At 35.3% G+C, this 26,196-nt stretch overlaps 1 long non-coding RNA gene across 1 annotated transcript; it reads left to right on the top strand.

Annotated features, from left to right (window-relative positions):
* The first annotated feature begins 11,558 nt into the window (after positions 1–11,558).
* On the top strand, positions 11,559–13,007 carry LOC145136323 (uncharacterized). Its single transcript, XR_013720391.1, has 2 exons — positions 11,559–11,855; positions 12,553–13,007. It is a non-coding gene; the product is annotated as an uncharacterized LOC145136323 (long non-coding RNA).
* Positions 13,008–26,196: the final 13,189 nt, after the last annotated feature.

The following is a 26,196-nucleotide window of genomic DNA, read 5'->3' as shown; positions in this document are numbered from 1 at the left end:
CTTACAAACAAGTGCCAAGAGCTACCTCCTGGTCTTCCATCCAAGCATCACAAAGACAACTAGCATACATACTACTCTACTTAGCCAATTAGCATATAGTGTGCCAGGAGCCACCTCCTGGTCTTTCAAACATAATGCCTAGGGCTAACCCCAGGTCTTCCTACCATACATAATAACATAGAGTGTGCCAGGAGTCACCTTTTGGTCTTTCATACATAATGCCTAGGGCTAATCCCCGGGTCTTTCTACGTGCATCAAACAAATGGGCCGACATTGGTGCCTTCGACCCATACAAACAGTGAGGAGACTCACCTCGCACTTCTGAAGTCCCGTGAATAAATCCGTGACTGCTGGCTGAAAGATCCCCAAACTGTCAATCATCAAAACAACACTTGATTAATAATTGGGTTCTAATAAATAACCATAAGTACACACATAGGATAAAAGGACCATTTTACCCCTAACCTAGCTTGGTCCAAGACCAAGGCCCAAACTCACACTTGAAGACCCAAAAGCCATATAATCAACAAGGCACAACATATGCCCCCATTTTCAAAATTTGGCCGAAACCTCTACACGGTCTTACCTTAAGGCCCAACCCTTTATTCTAGTCCAAACATTTGACATTCCGCTGGTCCAATGTCTCATAATCATCAAGGCCCAATTATGGTCCATCTACGGCCCAGTTTTCCAAATTGGGCCCAAACCCCTCACATGGGCCTTCCCCTAAAGTCCATCCAAATATTCCAGTCCACATACTTGTTCTTGGATGGCCCATCAATAGCCCAATCACCAAAACCCAACAGAAAGGCCCAACTCAAGGCCCAAATGAAATTAGAGTTTTCACATAAAATGATGATTAGGGTTAATTAGAAACACTTAACCCATTAAGGACTTAATCCATTAAGTCCATCATTCTACTACGTAACTCAGACGGTGTGGTCGGGCGTAATTCATTATTCAATTCCAATGACCCAACACGCGGGTCTCGATAATTCCAAACTAACATATTCATAATTAGGGTTTTCTAAACCCTAATTAGGCTTCCAACCCAATTACCAGCCAACAAAATTCCAAATTAGGTTTTAAGTTGATTAGGGTTTCATTAGGTCGGACACCACCCATTGCCACCTCGGGCGGTGGTGGTCGACGGCGGCTCATGGGGGAAACCACCACCTCGTGGTAATGGTGGTTATGATTCTAAACCAAAACCTGAACAAACATCTAAAAAGCAATTCAATCACACATGAATGTACACCGCCACCCAACATGGCGGCTGGTGGCAGCAATATGGCGGCGTGAGGTGGCAGCCAACATCTCACGGTGGTGGTGACGGGTTTTTCTTTAGTTCCTCCGGCCAAAATCATCCATACTACATTTCCCATAAAAAAAACACACACCTGCACCAATATATACCTACAGCCACCCTCACACGGTGGCAGAAAAGCAAAAATGGCGGCAGCCACCATGGTTGGTTGCCATGGTGGCTCTCTGCAACTTCCGGCAAGCCAAAAACGCACAAACAATCATGATTGCAGCAGTGACACACACACACGCGCGAAGCACGATCACCCACCACGCCGGACTTCGGTCTTGGAGGAGGAGAATGACGATGGAGGGGCGACGAACGGAGTTGTTGAACGTGCAACGGCAGCAGCGGCAGCGACGACGCCAATAGGTGACGTTCAGCGATGGCGACGTAAGCCACGGTGATCACAACGGCGCGACGGACGTCTCGAAGGAAGGAAAGAATGCAACATCAGCCTCAGTACCGGCCTTTAGGCTCGTCGTCGGAGTCGCAAGGGATCGTCGGTGGTTCACTAGGGTGTCACGGAGGCGGCGACTGTATGGGAGAGATAAGGGTGGCGGCGCCGGAGGTGGTTGATGAGAGGGTGGCGGCTGAATGACCTAGGGTTAGGGTTTGGAGAAGGTGACGGGTTTATACCCGATCACATGTAATCTTTGTCCATAATCCACTTTCAGCCCCTCCATGACAATTCCTTTCAACTTTAATCCATATAGTACCATTCAGCCCCCAACTTTCAAAAATCTTTTCAATTTAAGTCCAATATTTACCCAATACCCCCCGACTTCTAAAAATCGTTACAAAACCAATCCAGAACTTACACTTTTAACCTCCAAAATCCAAAATTATGACTTTTAACTCCTCGAAGCCAACACCTTGCTAAATTATTATCGATTTTGGCTACAATAATATAAAATAATATTGAAAATTTACATCTCGAGGTTTTTAAAGTTTATTATTTATTTAATTTCAAACAGAATGTTACATTATATAAATGTTCTTGGTATGTTATTTGATAACAATTGTCGTTTAGGGGCCAATTATGTATATCTAGTGAAGTATTGGATTGCGCCTCGTTTTTTCTAAACTTACAGGATTGTTGGACATGCGGATCTTTTGTGGATCGGGTTTGGATGGTTTTACTTGGATCCAGATGCAATATTTGATCTGAAGATCAACCTGAAGTATAAAGGGTGAATGTGTGTATATTTCTCTCATAACTGAGATTCATATCACACACACTCAACTCATAGACTCTCTTGTTCTCTAGCGTTCATCTGTAAATTAGGGTTCTTCTGTGAGTTCTTCATTGTTCATATAATTCATTCGTGTTTTAGGTTTAGTTGAGTGTAGATTAGAGAGTGTTTTGTAGTGAGGATTAGTTGTAGAGTGTTGAGTGGTTTTTTGTAGAGAGTTTTCAATTGTAAGTTTCCTAAAACCAACTAATTCTTTATAAATAAAATAAGACCTGTTGATGTTGGTAATTCTTTTTGTTTTTATGTGCTTCTTATTATTAAGGATTATTTGAGTATTATTAGAAGGCTTTATATGACTATTATACAAAGATATCGGTTTTTATTTATTCATTTCTTTTGTTCTCATTCTCTTTGACAGTTTTTAGCCATATGACCTTCTCCTCTACAGTTAAGTCCATTAATATACATGAAATTGTGTCTCGTGGTTTTCCATATATTAGGGCTTCGATATATATTTATGTTATTGATATTATTATTTTGCTTCATGTTATCATCATATTTATTAGACAATGTAAGGAATGATTATCGAAGAATGTCTATTGAGGAAACACAAAGAGAAGTCAGGGACAAAGAAATCGAGAGAAAAAAGAGAGGCAATTTTATTTTACTAAATGGCACAATTAGGATTTACAACAGTTGAAATAATAATGCAACTTATGAAGAAAAATGTATTCCAGCAAGAGATTGAGATTTCTTTTGTGATTTGATTAAAAATTCGATGGAGCATAGAACAACTCTATATTTTGATTAAAAACAGCAATGGTCATATCCTAACGAATGAAAGTAATATGATCACATATACATTCATTTCTAAGCATTTTGTGTGGATGGAATATTTATTTGGATAAATATATGAATTTTTAGTTTGTACAATGCTTATAAGTAAAATTGTCTCAAATGTTAGAATTTGGTTTTAACGAATATCAAACAAGACTCAAATATTTCTTAGATTGCATTATCACACTTTCCTAAATATATAATGCCAACCTTATATGCCTAGGTTTACACGGAATTTGAATAATCCAAGAAACTACTATCTTGGGTTCATGCAAAATCGAATATATAAAGACAAAAAAAAAAAAAAAAAATCAAATGACAATGCTCTCGAATGATAAAGATCTTTGTGGTATGTCAGTTCATAGTTTGCATGACTTTAATGGTGAGAATCTGTTGTGGGTCTGGATTGTTAAAACTTAAAAGTATCTATGGTAATGATGGGGGCTTTTCAATGGCTGATATGTACAGATCAAAACTAGGGGTTTGGTTAGGTGTTGTGAAGCTCGTGTCTGACCTTGATGGATTACTTTCGTTTGATTCTATTACTATGAAAGTGGGGAATGGTGCCTCTATTAGGTTTTGGTTGGATTTTTGGTGTGGTGATGTGATTTTGAGGTCTCGATTTCCTAGACTTTTCGCCTTGCCAGTCAATGGCAAGAGTATGGTTAGTGATTATTGGATAGACAATAGGTGGGAGATTGCTTGGCTTCGGCCTATTGGTGGAGGAGATCTTCAATCATAGTTGCAGCAACTGATGGATATGCTTATTTATGTCAGCGCATCTAATGGACGGGGTGGATTCTTAGAGTTGAAAGATTGGATTGGAAGTGGAGTTCACGGTTAAAAGTCTTAGAGTTCAAGCTTGTTACCTATAGGTGGCGATCATACTAGACGGAATAACTGTTTTCCTATCAAAGTTAATTTATTTATTTAGAGAGTGTTGCAGAACAAATTGTCGATTATATGTAATCTTATTAGGATGGAAATTTTTGTGGAGTTAGTGTTATGTTGATAAGCATCAAGACATTGCTCATTTGTTCTTAAAATATTCGTTGGCTATCCAACTTTGGTAAAAGAATGCGTTGTGGTTGGGTATTTCGGTGCCTGAGTTCATTGACATATGTGACTTATTCGAGTGGATTGGTGATCAAAGTGTTGTTAATTATCGTAGATTGATTATGGATTCAGTTTGTGGTACTTTAATATGGGTGTTGTGGAAATATTAGAATACGCTGTTTTTGGGAACGATTACAGAAAAGATTTACTTTTTAGTTATATTGTTTCCTTTTCTTTTAATATTTTTTGTAATAAGAAGTATAAAGCTAAAAAAAACTAGAATAAGTGGATGCATAATCCTCTCATATGCACTGATTGTTTTTTGTTCCCTGTGGAATACATAATGTCGTTCCAAAAAAAAAATGATAATGACCAAAGACCTTAGAGAAGTCAGGTAGAAGATAACGATGATATTATTGCAAGGCTACAACTTGTAGTGGTTTTACTTTGGCTATTTAATGATGTTAATTGATTATAGCTCAGTCTTAAACAAATTAAATATGTTATGGACTTGTGATCATATTATCGTATGTTTTGAACTCAAAAACCTTTTAGATTTAAATCAAATGATCTTATAAATATTTTCAAAAATATCCTAACATCGGCAATTTCATTATTGACCTATTGAGAGTAATATTAGTTATCATTTTATTACATTAACCATATGATAAATAGGTTTCTAAATTAATTCTAAATTTAAAATATAAACTTATAAACATTAATTCTAAAAAAATTCAAATTATATTAACATTAACAATTTAAGTATAATTTAATTAAATTCTATTAAAATGATTCTAAATTTTATTTAAATGCTATTCTAATGCTAGACATGTTCAAAATGTATACTAATTGAAAAAAAAAAAATTGGTATTTTCTTTTTGTGAAACATAGTTGTAAATATATGTGAACTCATCAATTTTTCCTTTTACAAATTTGGCCAATTTGTGTAGGAGTATATAAAAATTAAAGAACGAAATAATCTAATTCATAGATATAAACAAAAATTTTGAAATAAATCCATTACAATAAGGATTTAAAAATATTTTTTGGAAAATAATTTTATAGAGAAAACAAAATTTGTAAAGATGATTCGATAAACTAATTATAAAAATAATAATGAATTAATTAATAAACAATTATAAGAATAAATAATTTATAAATAAATCTATTACAAGAATAAATAAATCTTAGAGAACATATATAGATAGATATAAAAATTATTTACTAAAAAACAACTTAAAAAACAATTAAATTTATAAAAATGAGTTCATATAAAAAAAGTACGTTGTTAAAAATCAAATTCAAAAATGGAAGCTTAGTTTTTAAAAATATATAAAAATAATTTGTAAAAAGATTAAAGAAAATATCTAAATAAAATATGGACCAAAATCGTTATAAATATTAAAATGACTATGTTAAAAGTTAAAACTATAAAAGAGGAAAATAAGGGATCAAATTATGTCGTAGTAAATTTTAAGACCATTGTCTAAATCTTCAAGAGAACATTTAATCGTGAATTAAATTTGTTCATGGGCAAAGAAAAAAAGTAAAATAATTATTTCTTTCGAGATTGACTTCAAGAAAGCATTCAATTCAATTAATTGGAACTTCCTTGATTCATTGATGCTTCAAACGAGATTTAACAATAAATGGAGATCTTGGATCAAATGGTGTTTATTCTGAGCTCTTTCCTTGGTCCTAATTAATGCTTCCCCTACTTTTGAGTTTATCGTTACTAAATGGGCACTTCAAGGTGACCCTCTTTCTCCATTGTTGTTTATAATCGCTATGGAGGGCTTGAACATAGCCATGCAAGAAGCATGTGGGAAATTTTTTATTTCGTGGTATTCATATTCCGAATAATGGACCATTTATCTCGCATCTCTTTTTATGTGGACGATGTAATCTTTATAGGTGAATGGGACAACTATTACATCAAAGACCTTGCTCATATTCTCAAATGTTTTCACATCTCATCCGGCCTCAAAGTTAGTTTTAATAAATCACAATTGGTACTTGTATTTCCGATTCTGAATTATCAAGATGGGCACATGCTCTTGGCTGCAAGGTGGGATCTTTTCATCAAAAAACCTATCTTTTGGTGGTCAACTAACTTTGGTTAAGGTTGTCCTTGAAAGTGTTCCAACATATTTCTTTTCTCTATTTAAAGCTCTTGCAAACATTATCGAAGAACTAAAAAAAATAAGACACACGTTTCTTTGAAGAAGGAAGGAAGAAAATCTAAAATACATTAGGTGGCATGTCAAATTGTAATTGCTCCTAAATGTCAATGATGCCTTGGTGTAGGTTCGCTCAAAACCCAAAATCATGCTTTACTTGCCAAGTGGCGGTGGAAATTAAGATCAGGGGAAAACTCACTCTGGAGCAGAGTAATTCGAAGTCTACACAATATTAGTAGGAGGCCTATACATAGTGTTGTGGGAAAATCGACCACAAGAGTACGGATCAACATTGTTAATGACATTACAAGCTTAGAACCGCTGAATATCAATCTTGAAGATTTATTCTCCTTAAAAATCAAATATGGAAGTTCTAGTCTTTTTTGGTAGGATGTATGGATTGGTACAATTAATCTTCAGACTCGATTTCCTTCATTATATGCCCTAGAGTCTTTTAAATGTTGCAAATCGTTAAGAGATGCTCCAATGTTCGCTTTCGATGGTCATGGGAATGTAATCCTAGTAGTCTTGAAGTTCTTGCTGAACTAAACAAACTATGCACTCTTGTCGCTTCTCACACATTCAATATAGAAGCAGATGAATTTTGTTGTAATATTGCCCTCGATGGCAACTTTTCTGTGAACATTATGCGTAAGTTTTTAGACTCAAAATTAAATGTATATCAAGGGCCAAAAAATGTTTGGACTAAAATAGTTCCTATTAAAAGTTGTGCTTTATTTGGTGTGCTCGACTTGGTAGGATTCCAGTTGCGGAGACTCTTGCACAACGAGGGGTTCATGTAGACAATCAAAACTACCCATTATGTGGTTCTTTTGATAGTGGAGCATTTTTTTTCTTTCATTGTAGGTTCACCTCAACTGCACGTTATTGGATTCTAAGTTGGTGTGACCTTTTGTTTATACAATTTTCCAGGTTGGTGGATTTCCTTGATTTTGTTGCAAGTTAGGGCAATTGCCATAGAAAAAGGAAACATTTAACCGATAAATTATTGCTTCACATCGAGGTATAGATTAGGCGATATAAACTGGGTGCATTTATGTTGTAATCCATTTTGAGTTTCCTTTGTGTTTAAAACCTTCTTGTACTTTCCAAGTCTTAGTTCCTTGCTAAGAGCATCCACAATGCATAGCTTAATGGGAGAGTTGAATGAGGTGTCATGCATAATTGACATTTAATGGATTAAAATTTATCATTGTAGGATGCTATGTTGACATTGAATGGATATGGAGTTCCATGGCCATTGAACTCTTCAATGGGAAAATGAAAGTTTTTTTAAATATTAAATGTACGATCTATTTAATTTTGTATAGTTCAATGCATTGCAGAGAAATTTTGGTAGAGTTGTATGGAGAGTAAAATGATGATGTGGCAAATCATTGAACTTTAAAGAGTTTTTTTTGAAAGAGGGACTTTAAAGAGTTCAATACATTGTGGATGCCCTAAGTTTGGTTTTACTCTTTTATATATTTCTCGTTTCCAAAAAAATTATACTCCCTCCGTCCCAAAATTATAGTCCATCTTTCCTTTTTGGTTTGTCCCAAAATAATAGTCCATTTTTAAAAATAAATAATATTTTGGGTAAATTACACGGATGGTCCCTATGGTTTAGGGTAATCTGCGTGCTTAGTCCCTAACAACTATTTTTAACTCAGATCGTCCTTATTTTATATTTTTGTTGCACGCTTGGTCCCTGTCCGTTCTAAAAAGACTAATATACCCTTATTCATTTCTTTTTTAATTATTTTTTTATTTATTTATTTATTATTTATATCAAAAATAAAATAAAAAGAAACCTAAACCTAATACTTTTCATTCCCACTTTCTTCATCGGCGTTTCTCCTACACCACGCCTCCACCTCCAGCTAACTCCCCCATCGTCTCTCCCTCCCCTTTCAACACATCAACACTTTCTCTCTCCAACGTTCCCGGCGAGTGTAGAGTCGTCGTCCCTAGCATTCGCTGCTCTCGCCACTAGCTCCCACCGCCATCGCCAATCCCTTTGTGTAGAGCTGTTATCAATGATTCATCATCTTCTTCGTCGATTCATCATCTCCGATCAGTGATTCACAGTTGTGGAAAGTTGTATCAAGTAGATTCGAGTATGGTGAAACAAGATTTGATGCAAGTTTCTTACGAATCAGGTGGATGGGTTTACTTTAGGTCAAATGTTTGAAATCAAGGTTATGCATGTGTTGTTATCTGCTGTTTTTCTAATTTTTGTGTAATTCGAAATCCATTTACGTTACATTAGATTGTGAACAAAATTAAGAAACAACCCAACATGTTAGGGTTTTTATGGTTTAAATCATCCATAGTGTTGTAATCTATTTGAACTATCTCAGATTGTGTAATCGATTTCATTTTCATCAGATTTTCAATTTGTATTTTTTCTGGGTTTGAGAAAAGATGAGGTTGTGATTGTTGGAACTGTCTCGAATTGTTCATTGATTTTTGATTTCCTTCTTTTTTTTGTTTCCTTGTTTATAAATGCTTGGTAATATGAACATGGATGTGTTCCAAGTGAGATAAAGGAGTTGGGGCAAGAAGGCATTCTTGCCAAATAAAGGGGAAGGCGATTGGTTTTCTGGTAAGTAGGTTTTCCGATGAGTGGATTTTTGGTTGCAAATAAAATTGCCAGTGGTGATGGTTGAGGAAACTGACGGTGTTGGTGGTATTGCAGGTGGTTGGTGATAACCTATTGGGATGGTGGGACCATATTCTTTTTTTATTAATGTTTTTTTTAATTTAAAATATTAATAAAAACCGATTAAAGATATCAAAAAGGGTAATGTGGTCATTTCAAGTCATCAAGGGACCAAGCGTGCAACAAAAATATAAAGTAGGGACGGTCCGAGTTAAAAAAGGTTGTTAGGGACCAAGCACGTAAATTACCCTAAACCACAAGGACCATCCGTGTAATTTACCCTAATATTTTTATCAAAAATATCATCACATTATTACTTAACCAACTAAGCAATTAATGAAACATTAAATGCATTAAATGGAACATTAAATGCATTAAGCATTTAATGGAACATTAAATGCAAAGTAAGGACAAAACTGTCAATTTTATTATATAAAGTTAGTGATAATTAATGTTTTTTTAATCTGTATGTTTTTTGTTTGTGGACGATAATTTTGAGACGGAGAGAGGACTGTAAACAAGAAAAATATGGACCAAATTTATGATACAATATAAAAAAAAGGATAAACTGTAAACTTAAGGTGGCAGAAGATGAATGGGAGCTTACATTGTAAATTGTAGACTAAACTGCACAAATGGTCCCTGTGGTTAGCTTAAAATTGTCACTTTGGTCCAAAAAGGTTTGGACTAGCACCATAGGTCCAAACTTTTCATTTTGTTGCGAGTTTGGTCCAATATGCTTTGAACTTTTTTCAAATGACAATTTTACGCCTATTTTTTATTTTTCTGTTTTTTATTATTTTTATTAATTTCTTTTTCCATTTTTATATGACAATAACTAAGAAAAAAAAATATTGAATGTTTATCTCCCATCCCATTCCTTCTCTCTCTACATTACATATGAAAAACACTGAAACTCTAAACCTGCACATCACCGAACCTCCGACTCTGACAAAGGTTGAACCGTCGGACTATCGCCCTTCTCGTCGGACCTCCCTCTTCTCACCGGAACGCGACCTATTCGAAACCACCAACACTAGTCGGAAACCGCCGCCACAGCTACCATTCTCTCTCTACTCCGTCTCTCTTTCTCTCCACCGTCTCTCTCCTTCTCCGGTGTTGCCTACCCGACGTTGAAACATCTCTGTCTGATTTCGTTGGAGTTAATCTATTGTGAAAACCCTTCTTGCCGATCTTCTTTGAAGATCTTTTCGTCGTAGATCTGGAACACCGACGATTTGAAACACGACCATCTTCTTTTGAGCTCCAACTCCCCACATCTCCAGAGACGAAAGGATCTGATTCGAGGCAGCAACGGAACCTGAGGCCAACGATCGAGGAGGAATCCAAAGTGGTTTGCGGTGAAATCGAGTTACAGGAGGCGACGACGCTGTCCCCCATTCCAAACGACGAAGATGATGGCGATGCCAAGAACGACGGAGGGGGAGAGAAAGAAGGGGAGCCATTCGTCATCTTTGTTGCCCAAATCATTAAATAGAACCATCACCACCGACCATTTAGGGTTTTCTGACGGTAGATTTGAAACCCTCACTCTTTCTGATGAACATTTGCTTTGACGATTGTATAGAGAAGGTGATCGAAGCAGCAGAAAAAAGAGAAAGAGAGTGACACCGGGAGTGGTGGTTGTGGTGATGGTTTCCGACAGGTGGCGGCGATTTATGGTGGGTGGCATTTTTTTCCGGAAGATGGTGGTGTTTTCCGTTTGGTGGCTATGGTTTCCGGCGACATAGTGGAGTGAGAGAGATAGGTAATATGTATGTTAAAGAGATAGTAAGTGGGTGTAGTAGTATGGGTGAGTTTTTTTTTTCTTAATTTAGTTTTTAAATCTGAAAATCAGAAAAATAAATAAGAAAATGGAAAAAGAAATTAATAGAAATAATAAAAAACTGAAAAATAAAAAAAATATGGGCAAAATCGTCATTTGAAAAAAGTTCAAAGTAAATTACATCAAACTCGCAACAAAATGAAAAAGTTTGGACCTTCCAAACTTTTTTGATCAGCAATTTTGAGCTAACCAAAGGATGCAGTTTACTCTAAATTGTACATAGTAAGGGGGTGTTTGGCTTGTCTTTTTGAGAGACAAAAGTCCTTTTTGGAAAAGAGAAAGGGCAAAAGATGTTTTGTAAAAACATTTTAAAAGTGACATTTGGATTTTAGATAGAAGGAAAACTGACTTTTTGAAAAAGTTAGGAAAACCTGACTTTTTGTAACTATTCCAAAAATGATTTTTTTTTTTTTTTTTTTTCTCTCAAAAAAACAAGTTTCCGGAAGGTACACACTCTCAGGTCTTAAGTCATCGATGGGTCTTTCTTCTCTACAGACAGAAAAACCAGAGAGAGATGGGGATTTGGGACGTGATATATTCCATCGGCGACGGAGTTAAAGGAATAACACCGGATCTATCGAGGGTGAAACGCGCAGGCGGCACAGCTTACGGTTACACTTCCGCCACCGTCACGAAGATCGATCAGGTGGTTAGAGTGGACGGTATCCAGAAGTTGCCTCAGTACTGGCCCAGATCACCCTTTTCACCACCACGCTTGCTAAAAACACCGCTCAATATGCCGTCTATGAAGGCTTCAAACACATTCCTGGTTTGCTCCTTCCCTCTCTCTACTCCATTTTTAAGCCTAAAATCGAGTCGATCATCTGATGACGTATTTCGCTTGGAACACTGTTAGGTTAAGGGTTTGTAACCTTTCTAATCCGCTTTAGTAGAAAGCAACATGTTATTCCAAAATAATGGTCTCGCTATAGAAAATGGCACAATGGATACTCGCATAACTCCTTAAAGCTCACGAAATTTTCGAAATCACTCTTAATTCTGTAACAGATATGGAGCTTTAGGGTTTCCATTCTACTCGTAGAACAATTTCTGGCTTGATTCAGAGCTTAAACAAGTCATGAGTGGTTTTAATGCCATTAAATATTGGTTGTTACGTTTTCAATTCCACTAAATTTCTAACTATTTCGATGTTGGAATGTAATGCAAGCAGTTTTTTTAGTGCCCATCTCTGATTCAGATGATTGATAGTTTTATGCTGACTGTAGCTTTAGTTACTTGATATTCAGGATATTCTCAAACTTATATAAAAAGAAACAGTAGGAAACTTTGAAACATTTAAACCTGCACCATAGCTTGATGTTCAGCTCATAAATTTGTGCCGAATTCCATTTGCTCTTTCACTTGTGGTTCTTTATATATATGTCCATTTCTTGAGAGAGTCTTGTTGCATTCTTGGTGATAGCCATTGAAGTAATTTGGTATACATTATGTGTGTACATACGTAGGTGCAACTGTGGCAACTAAGTTGGTTTCTGATACAATGCGTGAAGTTCAAGGACAAAGTCAAAAAGATGGAATGAAAGCAAAGGTGGACAGATTGGAGGCAGATTTGAGGAGATTAACTCCACAACAAGGAGCTTCAAGCGAAAATGGGAAATTAAGCTTTCAAGTTGCAGTTGAAAGTGGACATGAGAAGGCTAGAGACGTCATTAACATGTTCATGAAGACGGAGTTTGTAGGAAACCAAATGTTTCATGACTTAATGGTCCCTAAAAGTGTTCGTATGGAGAAGAAAAACGAGTAGAAGTCAATCGGTGTATAATGTGTATGTGTGTTGTTAGGGCAGGAAAAAAGAAGGGGTCTTATGTCACAGGTTACTAAATTTATGTTAGGTGGGTTTCATATATTTGAGATAAATATCAGAAAATACATCTTATTATGGAAATCTTATTAAAATTAATCCCCCTATTAACTTCTTATATGTCGAAAACCTCTCGATATTTCTTAGCTTAAATAATTTCTTTTTGACCAATAAACGTAAATTGATTGCTTTGGAATCATTGATTGGATTGTTGTTAAAGGGGTATTTAGAGTGCTTTTTAAAATGATTTATTAATTTATTGGTTTTTCAAAAAGCCAATAAGTTAAAAAAATATTTAGTCAAGACTAATTGTTTAGGCAAAATAATGATTTAAAAAAAAAAAACACTTCCAAATACACCTTAAAACAAAGAAAAATATGAAGTCATCGAGTGTGACCTTCTATTTCAGTTCATTAGATAGCTCCTGTGATTACTCCTTTCCACTGTTGTAATTGGGTATTTAACCCTATTGCATTTTCTCTAATATACAATTCAATTTTCTATGGCCTCTCTGATTTCTTCATAATCTTGTTGTAATTGGGTACCGTACCCTTGTGGGAGCTTTACCGGACCGGACATTGCTTTCACTGTCAACGGATTGTCCTAGTTCATGCACATGCCTACTTCTCAACATTGGGCAGCCAGGGAACATCACAAAATGGGATTTAATCGGTAAGCATTCCCCTTTCCACTTGCACGCTTACACCGATGCGGATTGGGCGGGCGATAAAGACATTTATCAGAGCACTACTGGTTATGTAGTTTATTTGGGTTCAAATCCCATATCTTGGAGCTCAACACGCCAAAATACCTTGGCCTGAAGCTCGACTGAAGCTGAGTTTCGTGATGTAGCCTCCACCACCACTGAAGTTCAATGGTTACTCTCCATGCTTTCTGAACTTGGACTACACTCATCTCTGGTTCCTACCATCTATTGCAATAATTTAAGTGCAACAACTTACTCAACCAACCCTGTTTTTCATTCCCAGATGAAACATTTGGCGCTTGATCACTTTGTCAGGGAAAAATCCAGGCCGGTTCCTTACGGGTTACCCATATCTCCGGGGATGATCAACTTGCGGATGTTCTAACGAAAGCTCTTCCTAAACAACGGTTCAATCTCTTGACTGCCAAGATTGGCCTAACCTCACGGTTGTCCATCTTTAGGGACAATATTAAGCACTAGGTGTAAAACCCGTCTATTACATGAGATGATTAAAAAAAATAAAATATTAAAATGTAAATAATAAATATTTTTTAAAATAAAATTTTGAAAATGTAAATAATAAGTATAATATTTATTACATTTGATACTTTACATATATAACTATAAGTATTATGTGGCTTTTTAATTTTAAAAATTAGAAAAAACCATAAATTGACATTTGGATATAATTTATTTAAAAATTATCACAAAATGACAAGTATCGAAACTTATTAGAGATTGACATGTGACAAAATTATCTTTATTTATTATAGTAGATTATTAGGATCGATAACACAAATAGTCAAACCATTTGAATTGCTTTCCTTAATACCTATGAATGGTTATTTTTAGTCATAGATATTGTTTCTATTTCAGTTTCTTAGATAGCTCCTGTGATTACTCCTTTCCATTGTTGTAATTGGGTATTTAACCCTATTGTATCTTCTCTAATATACAATTCGATTTTCTAGCGCCGCTCTGATTGCTTCATAATCTTGTTATTTAAGAGTCCAATTTAGAAAAATGAAATGTGAGATTTTATGTTTTTAACAGTCCAATTTAGAAAAAAAGAAATGTGAGATTTGCATAGGGTCAACATTTAGATCAACTTTTTAAATTTTAAAATACTTAAAAAAGGTCAAGTGATTACTGAGAAAACCGCTTATACATATACTTTTGAATAGTCTTGACAATGGAGTGAGTTTTGACCGTGATCTGATCCAAACCCTTAAGAATTATATGAGGTTGGAGCATATTTTTTTATTCGATTACTTGTTAACGACCCATATCCGAGGGTCGGGTATAGATCATCACCGATCCGCTCTATTTATAACCCGCATCGAATAGATTTTAGAATTATACATTTATATTTTATGTTGCCTAAAGTTTAATTTTAATTTCAATCGAAAGTCAAAGGGAAAAGGTCAAAGACCAAACTGTTTTAACATATGACTGGGGAGTCAACTTCAAGACTTCCAATCTTCTACCAAGAATCATGATGTCATTTCATTTATATTTCATTAAGTAATCACCAATTTTATTTATAAATCAATAAGTCATTTATCAACCTGAAGAAACTTTGCAATTGTTATTCTCTATCACTGCAATCGACAGTTAAAAGTCAATCGAAAGTTACTAGGATAGTATTTTAATTCCAATCGAAAGTCCTCGAGTACGTAATGCATTTTCTAAATCAACATTTGTTTTATTTAAGAAATGCTATTTTAAAAATTTAAGTAAATGTGTTTATTTATTCAAAAAGCTTACGGGTTACAGGGGGAGTTTGGATATTTGTTTATTCAATGGATAAGGATATGAGTTTGATTATGCAAAACCATTCGGGTTACAAAGTAGGTTTGTATTGGATTTTGAAATTTGTTAAAAGAGTTTGGATCAAGATTGATTCGCTTCAAACCCGCCCCATTTCCAGGTCTACTTTTGAAGGGTTTCATTTTATTTTTTAGGGATATCTCCGATAAAGCTATAATATTTTGGGTTAGATCACAGTTTAAACAAAAATTGAATTTTGTTTATAAAAAAAAAACAGAATATCGGCCAAAACTTTGAAATAATCGTTTTTTTCCGGTTTCATAGATTTAGCCGGCTTCCCGTTTTTTACGTTAATTTGGTCAAAATATTGAGACTCTTCTGAAGATTACGTTATTTTTAACCAATAACAAAAAATTGAGATTTTTCTAAAGATTACCCTTGAACTAATATATATATATATATATATATATATATATATATATATATATATATATATATATATATATATTGTTAACAAATCATTTGGAAACATAATACATAATTTTTATTCTAAACAAAAGAAATGCAGTTGTTGCTAATTTAGAAGAATGGAAAGGTTGACTAAGTATCCTCATATTGCTTGTTGACAACTTCAAACTCTCTATGTTTCTCTTATGCATCGTTGTGTGTGTCATGGTGAGATACACTTTGTTGACGTTCCTCTGATTTTGTGGTCCTTTTATGTTTTTAAACCTAACAACCATCAATGGGTATTGTCTATTATGGTTTGGATGGTTGTTAAACAGTTATATCAAAAACTTCATTACAGAAAAAAAAATTAGATAAAAACCATAATAGACAATACCCATTGATCACCAAATTACGCATACATCGGACCAAACTTTGTTTGTCTAGAAATTATATAGTAAAGATCTAACAGTTGTCTAAAACACTAAAACACCAAAATCCCTAAACAAATGTCCCAATAACATAGAGACATCCGAATTTTCCCTATTTTCATCAATGCAACCTCCTCTGTGAGTTTTGAAAACCGTAGAAAGTAAAGTAAATAAAGCTAACAAGGAGATTAATTTAAAGATTAAAAAGACCACTAACAAGAAGACAAAGAATAATAACTTGCATGGATTTGATCTTGACTGTCATGCACCAATTATTGGGGGGGGGGGGGTATAGTAGGGTTATGGTTGAGAACTAGATTACCAATGGATGGCGTGAGTTTCCTTTCCAAACTGATATTTCCACCCTATGCCCGGGTTACAAGAAATCCAGTCTAAGATAATCCAAAGGGACACTCACGAATCTAGGCATAGAAATGTAAGCCAAATTGCAACTGAGTTCTAAGATCATTTTGAAGATAGAGAGCTAAGAAGGGGTCTAGTCACGAGTCAATAGAAGAGTCGTATTTATACTTTGACGGATTAAGGTTTCTGTCTTCTAAATTAGTTAAGAGATTCACAAATTAATGACATAATTAATGATTTCCAAAATTGATAACCTTTATCATTCTTACCATAATCACTCATTAGAATTCAGATTTTCCATAAAGGCCCCCTTGACCCGCGCTACTGTGTCATACCAACTTAAGATTTCAATCTTGTATACACATGCACTCTGCATTCACCAAACATATAATATAGAATACAAATAATAAGCCCCTTAACTCACATATTAGTTCCAATTACACCAAATGTCTGGTGAAGCTAAAATCACCAACAACAATTGCTTTAAGGATATTTCATATCAATAACAAAACATAATCTTGCTACCTCTTTACCAAAGGGAATATACGATCAGACAACTCATTTAAAACATTTATTAAAGTATAAAGTGATCTTTTTATTGGCTAGCAACGACGACAAGTTGGGAGGCTGGAGTTTTGTAACAAATGGTAAAACTAGGTCAACATTCGCCGGTAAAACCATTGCGAACCCCATTGTAATAGGACCTATTGTGTAGTATTCCTTGTTTTTGAATGCAATTGAAGTCATTACACTTAGAATTGCATGCAGAATACCCAAAGTGTCTCAAAAAGTTTATGATCGTTAACAAACGAAAAATTATTTTAAAAAATAAGTGTTATTAATACATAAAAAATAAAATTTTGTGTATTAAGTATACTTAGGAGAAATTGACACTCTAATTGGATAGTGCTTGTTAACACGACTTCATGCATATAAAGATCATTAAAAACGGAGTTCGTATGCAAAAGTTACGGACTTTTGAAGAAAACGAAAAATCAGTCGGCTAAAAATGTAAAATTACGAAACTTAAAATGCTTCGTTAGGTTCCTTAAATTTTGAATCTTCAACTCCGAACAATATTCCCTCGATCACAATACCCAAAGTGTCTCAAAAAGTTTATGATCGTTAACAAACGAAAAATTATTTTAAAAAATAAGTGTTATTAATACATAAAAAATAAAATTTTGTGTATTAAGTATACTTAGGAGAAATTGACACTCTAATTGGATAGTGCTTGTTAACACGACTTCATGCATATAAAGATCATTAAAAACGGAGTTCGTATGCAAAAGTTACGGACTTTTGAAGAAAACGAAAAATCAGTCGGCTAAAAATGTAAAATTACGAAACTTAAAATGCTTCGTTAGGTTCCTTAAATTTTGAATCTTCAACTCCGAACAATATTCCCTTGATTATGAAGCTAACTCATTTTCCCTGAAAAACTAAAAAATCGGACAGTACGACATAAGCTTATTCGATTCGTAGGGTTAGCTATGCGTCTAGTTAACTATTTTTGATCACATTTTTGAACTCAGAGTATTCCATAATATTTGATTTCATTATTGGAATATTTTTCACTCTGATTTATATCACTTTCGCGAAAAACATTAATTGTGAAAATTATAAAATATAACTGAATTGTAACTTCGGACGTGTTAAAACATAACATCGTCTTTCGTTTGAGAATTTCAATTTCATTTTTGGAGTCAGCACACTTGGGACAATCGACATGAATGTTTGGAAAAGTTTTACGAAATCGGATTACGGGACACGCATTTCGAGACGACACATGTCGTTAGGAGAGGAGATGATGACATCACCCTTGTGACATCATCCACATGACATCACATTTTGCTTATAAATATGAGGCAAAAGCTTCATATTTCTCTACCAAAAATCAATTTTTTTCTTATCTCTCCAATCTCTCGGCCCTCCCTTTTTTCCGAACATCTTCTGGCACCGGTGACCACCGCCAACCGCCACCTCCTCCGCCGCATCTCTGCCTCATGCCACCCGCTTCCTGGTCCAGAGCCACTAGCTGACGACCCAATCCTGGCGAAGAGCTGTTGTCGACGTCACTAAACAGCCATCACCATCGCCACGTGCCTCCATGAAGCGGCGGAGCTCCGGCCGAATTCCGGCTAAAATTATGGCGAGTCCTGATTGTTTTGAAAATGATTTTTCTGCCTTCCTGATGGGCATATCTACAAGCCTACGGTGTCGGTTCGTCTAAAAAGTTTCCCGTTCAAAAGTCGAGAAATGTCAAACGACACCCGATCTCAAAACAAACACTTTTCAAGCTTCAAGGATGAGTTCTATGGCCCATTTTAAGCTTTTTTACGTTTTCGGGGAAGAATACATGCATTACTCCTATTTATGTTTGTATGAACTCGTTACCATTTATATTTCTTATTTACACTTAAATAAACTAGTTAATGTTTATATTTCATATTTACGTTTATATAAGTTAGTTATAGTTTATGTTTCAGATTATCATTTATATTTCTTATTTACGTTTATATAAACTTGTTATTAGTTTATATGTCTTAATAACGTTCAAGTTTATATTTACCTTCAGTTTAAATTTCTTGTTACTATTTGTTAAAGAACTAGATTGAATTATATAAACTTCTCATTAATTGTTAAAAGTTTATATTTCATATTTACTTCAAGTTTATAGTTATAATTTGTAAATAGCGACTAGATTGAAGCATATAAAAACTTTCATGATTATATATATATATATATATATATATATATATATATATATGCGCGCGCGTGCGATTTAAAACGACTAAAAATATAGTATGTGTTATATTTATAAACAATAATTGTCACTTTACTGTTTATAAACCTAAAAACAAGAAAGTTGTATAATATTTTTGGGTTATAAATGATACTTTTACTACTTTATAGGTTTATATTTTGCTCTATTTTTGATGATTTAATATTGGTTGAAATCTAGTTTTCGTCAAAATGATGACGTTATGTTGTCTGATTTTTGTTAAAATTTTTTATTAAGTTTTATGTAAAAAACGATTATTAACTCTAGTAAACTTTTAAAGATAAAGTTTAAAGATATTAACTAACAATAGGAATGAGTTGGACTTAACGACAAAAAATGGTTTAGTAAATTTTTTAAGTAAAGTTTATGACACGAACACACACACACTTACTTTTAGACCCGCTAAACTTGGGATTCATATGTGGGGGTTTCTCTTCATCAACTAAGAAAAAAAACGTAGTAAAACCCTTTGTAACTATAATCGTTAATATTAAATGAGCGAGGAACGGTGTTTATAGATCTACACTGGTTGACACCCCAGCCTGTGGTTGCTAGCTACAACCGTTGCCCAACAGAAAAAATCAGGCGACAACATTCAATTTCCATATCTTTTTCACGACATCAATGAAGTGTTAGTGATACTCTTGGCACAACACATTGCAGTGTTGGACATAGGCTTATATCTAGTCAAATAGCTCGGTTATAGGCTCACGATAGATCCCAGAGTACACTCTAAAATTCACCTATATGTAATTGCACAAGAATTTAACTGTTGCTAGAAACCTCATATTGAATTGAAATAGGATTTATATGATGTTGTTCCTTGTATAGAATTGAAATAGGATTTATACGATGTTGTTCCTCTTATAGAATTGAAATGGGATTTATATGTTGTTGTTCCTCGTATAGAGTTAAAATAGGATTTATACGTAGCAGATACTCATATGAGTTGAAATAGGACTGTATGTACCTTGAATACATGCACGATGATTTGTGAGTACCAACATATTATCTGAGTAAGACAAATACTTAATAATATATGACACAGACTATTATTGTTTAAGAACTTAAACTTAATTAGTTACATGACATAAACAATACACATACACTTCTGCGGGGTTACAAGCACACACATGTGTACATAAGTAAGGTAAATACTCATGCTTTCCATTTTTATATTTGTTGGTCATATAAAGAGTACATTTTTCACATAATCTGATAATCAGTCATTTTTATAATGTAACGCTTGGGTTCTGGTATGAATTTATTTCCCAAATATTGCATTTTCTTGTAGGACTCGTCGAGTTGGAAGCCTCAACTCGACGTGTCGAAGTTGTTTTGGCAGGGACACTTAATGAGTCAACTCGACGAGTTGAGATGCCTCAACTCGGCGAGTTGGCAGCTGGGAAGGAAACCCTAATTTTAGGGTTTTGCACCCTAATTAAACACCTTAAGGCCCAGGTGTTGGCCTCATTTCCAGCCTCCATAGCCCCTAACCCTAATCTCAAAACCCTAGACCTCCTTGAGTGTTATGAGCTTATTGTGGGTGTGTTTTTGTGTGTTTGAAGCCCATTGAAGGAAGAGAAGCTTGGTGCAAGGTGGAGATTCAAGAAGGAGCCTTCAGATCTTAATTCTTTGCACCATTTCCAGCATATTTCGGGTATACACTCTAACCTTGCTTAATATTTGCTTAGATCTCTTTTTGGGTTAGACTTTTTGCTTTTAGCCATGTTTGGGTGGTTGATGGGGTTGTAGGACATACCAAGTATTATTCTTTCAGATCTATGATCCTCAAGAGCTCTTTTGGCATAAAGGTGCCAACTTTATGGTCTTAAGGGCTTCATGCATTCATTAATTCCATATTATGGCCTCTTTTGAGCATTTGAGCTTCTTCTAAGCATACATGAGTGTAAAGTTGGAAACTTTACGTAGTCATTTAACTTTTAAGGCCAGATCTACAGCTTGGGGTTATGCCTTTGGTGATTTAGTGCTTAATAATTAAGTCCTTACCCTTTTAAGCCTAGGGTTTGGGTTTTGAACCCATTTTGGTGGTTCTGAGGGGTAAAGTTGGAAACTTTACCCTTCTTGAGGACATTTCAGTTAGGATCTGAGTCTTGAAGCTCTTAGTTCCGTTAAGGTCGGCTTAATGGATTAAGATGTTGGATTTCTAGCGAACTCGACGAGTTTATGGATGAAATCGACGAGTTGGATCGGTTTCTTCCCGACTTTGCAGACTAATGGATGAACTCGGCGAGTTGAAGGACAACTCGGATGGTTGACTTTGACTTTGACTTTAGTCTTTGACCAAGTTTGACCTATAAGTGGCTTTTAGGCATTTTTTGTTGTACTTAAGGAAATCTTTTATGTTTAGGTGTTGAGTAGAGTCGATATTCGGAGCCGGGATCCATTCAACTACCTTTCTGTATTCGAGGTGAGTTTCCTTACCGGGTTTAGCGGGTCGAAGGCACCAAGGCCGGCCCATGTTTATATTATGTTGTTAGTATGCTAGTTATCTTTGTGACTCTTGCATGTGCTTGTGTTTATATGTCTTCCAAGCTAAGGCCCGATGTCGGGCGGGGCCTGATGGATATTTGTATGCTATGTATCTCTGTGATTATTGCATGTGTATGTGTTTATTTGATATATGTTATTGGACGTTGGGCGGGGCCCGTTTTACCGAGCTTAGCTTGATGCCGGGCGGGGCCCGATTCCGGACGGGGTCCAATGTCGGGCGGGGCCCAATATATGTTTATTGTTTGTATGGTATGTGGCATTTTGGAGGAACTCACTAAACTTTGTGCTTACGATTTTTAGTTTATGTTTCAGGTACTTCCGGTTGAAAAGGAAAGAGCTCGGGATGAATGCATTGCACACATCATTGAGATTCTGCTATGATGTTTTACTCTGATTTATGACAAATTGATACATTGGTTTTATTCAAATGTTTGGATGTTATGGGAAAATACTATTTTATTTATTATTAAATTGAAATTTTTGGGACCATATTTTTGGCGTTCCAAGTTGGTATCAGAGTCGTGTTTTGAGGGATTCGGGCACACTCTCGGGTGTGACTGAACTCAAACTAAAGACTTGGTAGAAATTTCAAAAGAAAAATATTTTTATAAAAAGAATTTCTAAAAGAGAAAAGGGTATGGTGCGTGCAATCAGCCAAACTCAAGTAAGTTATCCCAAAATACCCATACATGTTTATATATGATATGAATTGTGAGATTGTGAATCGCATGCTAGATTAGGGCTAAGGATCTAGGAGAGATGCATTTGTATGCTTGTTATATGAGCTTATAGATTTGCATGCTAGTACTGATCAGTCAGTGATAGGATGACCTGATTAGGTTATGCTCTGTTTTGATTACTTGATGCTTGAATGCTGCTTGCTTAGTGCTTTTAGGAATCTCAGCTAGTTAGTAAGCGAATATGCTAAGTTACATATTATGAAAACTAAATAATTTCAGAAAGCTAGGTTTAGCTCTATTATGCAGATCTTGTTTGAGTCCAACCGTTGTAGGGAGAGAGATCTCATTCGAAGAATTATCTAGTCTTTGTAATATGTAATTGTATTCATGGGCTAGTTAGGGAAGGTTAGCATGAGTTCCTTCTGCAACTGATGGCGGATAGTGGTGTGGAGTTTTCCCTAGAAAAACCTAGGATGGGATTTAGTGTTGGGAGCCTTATCTTTGAGGAAAGTGTCGGTTTTAGGGTGACTTAGCTGAGTTAAGGAACTTCTTGAGGAAAGTACGGGTAGATGTGGAAGGTAGTATGGGCCCATACTACTGGAAGCAGAGGACCCGTACTCGATTCAAGGAGAGTTGTAATGAATCCAGGGAGCTTGTGTAGTTATGTTTCCCCCGATGAGTGAATTGATGCTTAATCTGATAGTTTTATGGTCTATTTTCAGTATGGTGGTGCTGCGAGGCAGACCAGTGGGCAGTTCCGGTATTGGGGGAGGGGGGGGGCTCTGGCTCGGGTTCTGGAGTCGGACAGCTTGATGACCAGACGAAGGAGTTCATCTCGTCTGAGATTACATGCAGTATCCTTGATCAGACTCCTGTGATCTTTGGCACGGTCAATGAGGGTATTTTGGAGATTCTGATATTGAGCGCCTTTCACGTTGAGATGGTGTCTTTGATCGGGACGCGCTCTCTGACCTTCAGGGAGTTTCGAGCATGTGGAGCGCAAGACTATCATGGGGCTAGGGATCCCATTGCGAGCAACAGGTGGTTGGCAGATGTTGCCAACGCCTTTCGTACCAGCCATTGTCCCGAGGGGGATAAGGTTAGACTAGCTTCCTGCCTCTTGAAGGACAGGACATGTGATTGGTGGGAGGAGGTAGGGCATGCTATAGGATATGATGTTGCTATTGATTCGATGACCTGAAGTTATTTCTCGACCAGGTTCCGAGTCGAGTTTGCACCCGTGATTGAGGTGTAGCAGCTGGCACGAGAGTTCCAGGATCTCCGCCAGACTACTGAGACGGTGAGTGAGATCACTGCTATGTTCAGGGAGAGGGCACTTCTGGTTCTGCAGTATGTAGCGGACAAGGCGATGAAGAAGGTCCGGTACCACGAGATGCTGAGGAGTGACATTCGGCATTTTGTTAGCCGATCCAGCTGCAAGACGCTGGAAGACATGATAGTGAGGTCTAGGGAGAGGGAGATTGAATTGGAGATGGAGACAAAGAGAAAGCCTGATTCTGCTGCGAGTATTGAGGGTTCGGGCAAGAGGCCCAAGGTATCTGATTCTAGACCAAGAGGCCAGCATGGTCGTAGCCGTTGTGGCAAGTGTGACAAGATGCACGAGGGGACGTGCAGAGGGGAGGGTTCTATCTATTTCAAGTACAACTAGACTGGTCAATTCCTGTAAATTTAAGATAAATTATGCTTAACTCAAAGTGCCAAAATATGATGTCATATTTGGAATATCTAAAATGGTGATATTTTCTAACTTTCTCGATTTGTGTGCCATCGACCTGTTGGATCTATATGCCCAAGAATCATTATTGAGTTACATTGCTAATAACATATGATCCTATAGGGTCACATCTTAATCAAGTTGGTACTTATTGAATATTTATTATATATTTGATATTAATAAATAAATTCAACTCTTGTATTTAATTAGAGAAAAATTATTGTTCTATGAAAACAATAATTTAAGAAGTAGAAAAATAGTCTTAATATGATAAGGTATCATAAATAAGTTATGTACAAAGTTTTGGACACTTTGGTTAACCATGATTAAATCAAAGGCTTACTCTACCATGGTTAAAAGACTAGTAGACAATTTTTGTCCTCTTTAGGGGATATGGCCGAAAATCAAGGCAAGGAGCTTGAAAAGTCAACCTCTAACATTCGTGTCCCCCATGCTTAAATTATGTCCCTTGTTGCTTTATGCATTATAATACTTTAGAGTATTATAATAAAAAGGGCTTACTTTACATGGGTTATAAATAGAAGGGTCTTTACATGGAGAGCACACAAGTTTTTGGTCTAAAAACTTCTCTTCTCTTTCTCTTTCAAACCGTGAGTTAGTAAGAGCTTCTTACTTGAAGATCTTTCATCTTTTGAAGACATTACAAGCTTTTGGTGCTTGCTTTGGGTCTTTCTTTTAGTGCTTAATTGTTTAAGCACTTAAGGCTTCAAGAACAAAGTTGTACAAGAAGAAATCTAGGAATTTTGGTACCTTACTCTTGTTGGTGGATTACTTATAGAGAAGATCAAGCTCCTTGTTCTTGTCATCTACTTCAACACCCCAAATCCAAGAGGGTCCAAAAGCTACAAATGTTGTAATTTCTAATCACAACATTCTAACCTCTTTAAAAGGATCCTTGATGGTTTATATTGTTGCTAGACTCGAAATTTATAAGAAAATTTTAAAGCTTCCATTGCCGGTTTTTGTGAAAAACTATTTATTTTATGCAACAAAACCCTTCAGTGGTATCAGTGCCATCTTTTAAATGTAGGAATGATTTTTATGTTATAATAATCTTTGGTTTTTTGGAAAACAAGCATGGATTTCTTTTTGGCTAAAGAAATGTCCATATTTGTTTTCTTTGGCAACTTGTTGTTAAAAGTGTTTATTTTTTATATAACCATTTTTCATGCATTTTGGTTATATAAAATGTTGCCTTTGAAAAAACAAAGTGTTGTTTTGTTTGATATGTTTGTTATGTATAAACAAGCCATTAGGACATTTGTGGTTGGTATTTATTTATTCATATGATGATGTAATAGATAAATAGGTATTATTTCATTTGTTCATTTAATATGTAAGAAATTAGTTTTAGACTAGTTGTATTTTATTTTTATAAAATGTAACAAGATGGAGCATGAAGTTCTTATGAAGACATGAAGCCTTTTTGAAGACCTTGAAGTGTCCTAATAAGTCCTTTAGGAAATGATTTAATATTTGTTGTGATGACTAACAATAAATATTACTAGAAAATGGCTTTGTTTATACATTTTAAATGCATGCTTGTCATGTTTATTTTTGTTGTTATAAAATGTTGAAAATATGTTTTCCATGCTAAAACATTTTTATAAAAATTAACATCAAACTTGGAGTTTAGAGTTTTATATAAAAGTTTCAACATAAGATGTCAAAATTGAGATTTTGTTAAAAAGAGTTTAAATATTTTAAAACACTAAAGTAGCCAAACTTTTAAAGATATAAAAAGTTAAAAAAAAAATTAAACTTAATCTAAACTCCATAACTTAATAATAAAATGTTGTTTTATTAACAAAGTAAGAAACCGGTTCCAATCCGTAT

This window comes from Lactuca virosa, chromosome 9 (assembly GCF_052849685.1).
Source record: "Lactuca virosa cultivar CGN04683 chromosome 9, Lactuca_virosa_CGN04683_v6, whole genome shotgun sequence".
Lineage (NCBI taxonomy): Eukaryota > Viridiplantae > Streptophyta > Magnoliopsida > Asterales > Asteraceae > Lactuca > Lactuca virosa.
Note: the sequence above shows the minus strand (reverse complement) of the source record. Positions and strands in the feature narration are given on the sequence as shown.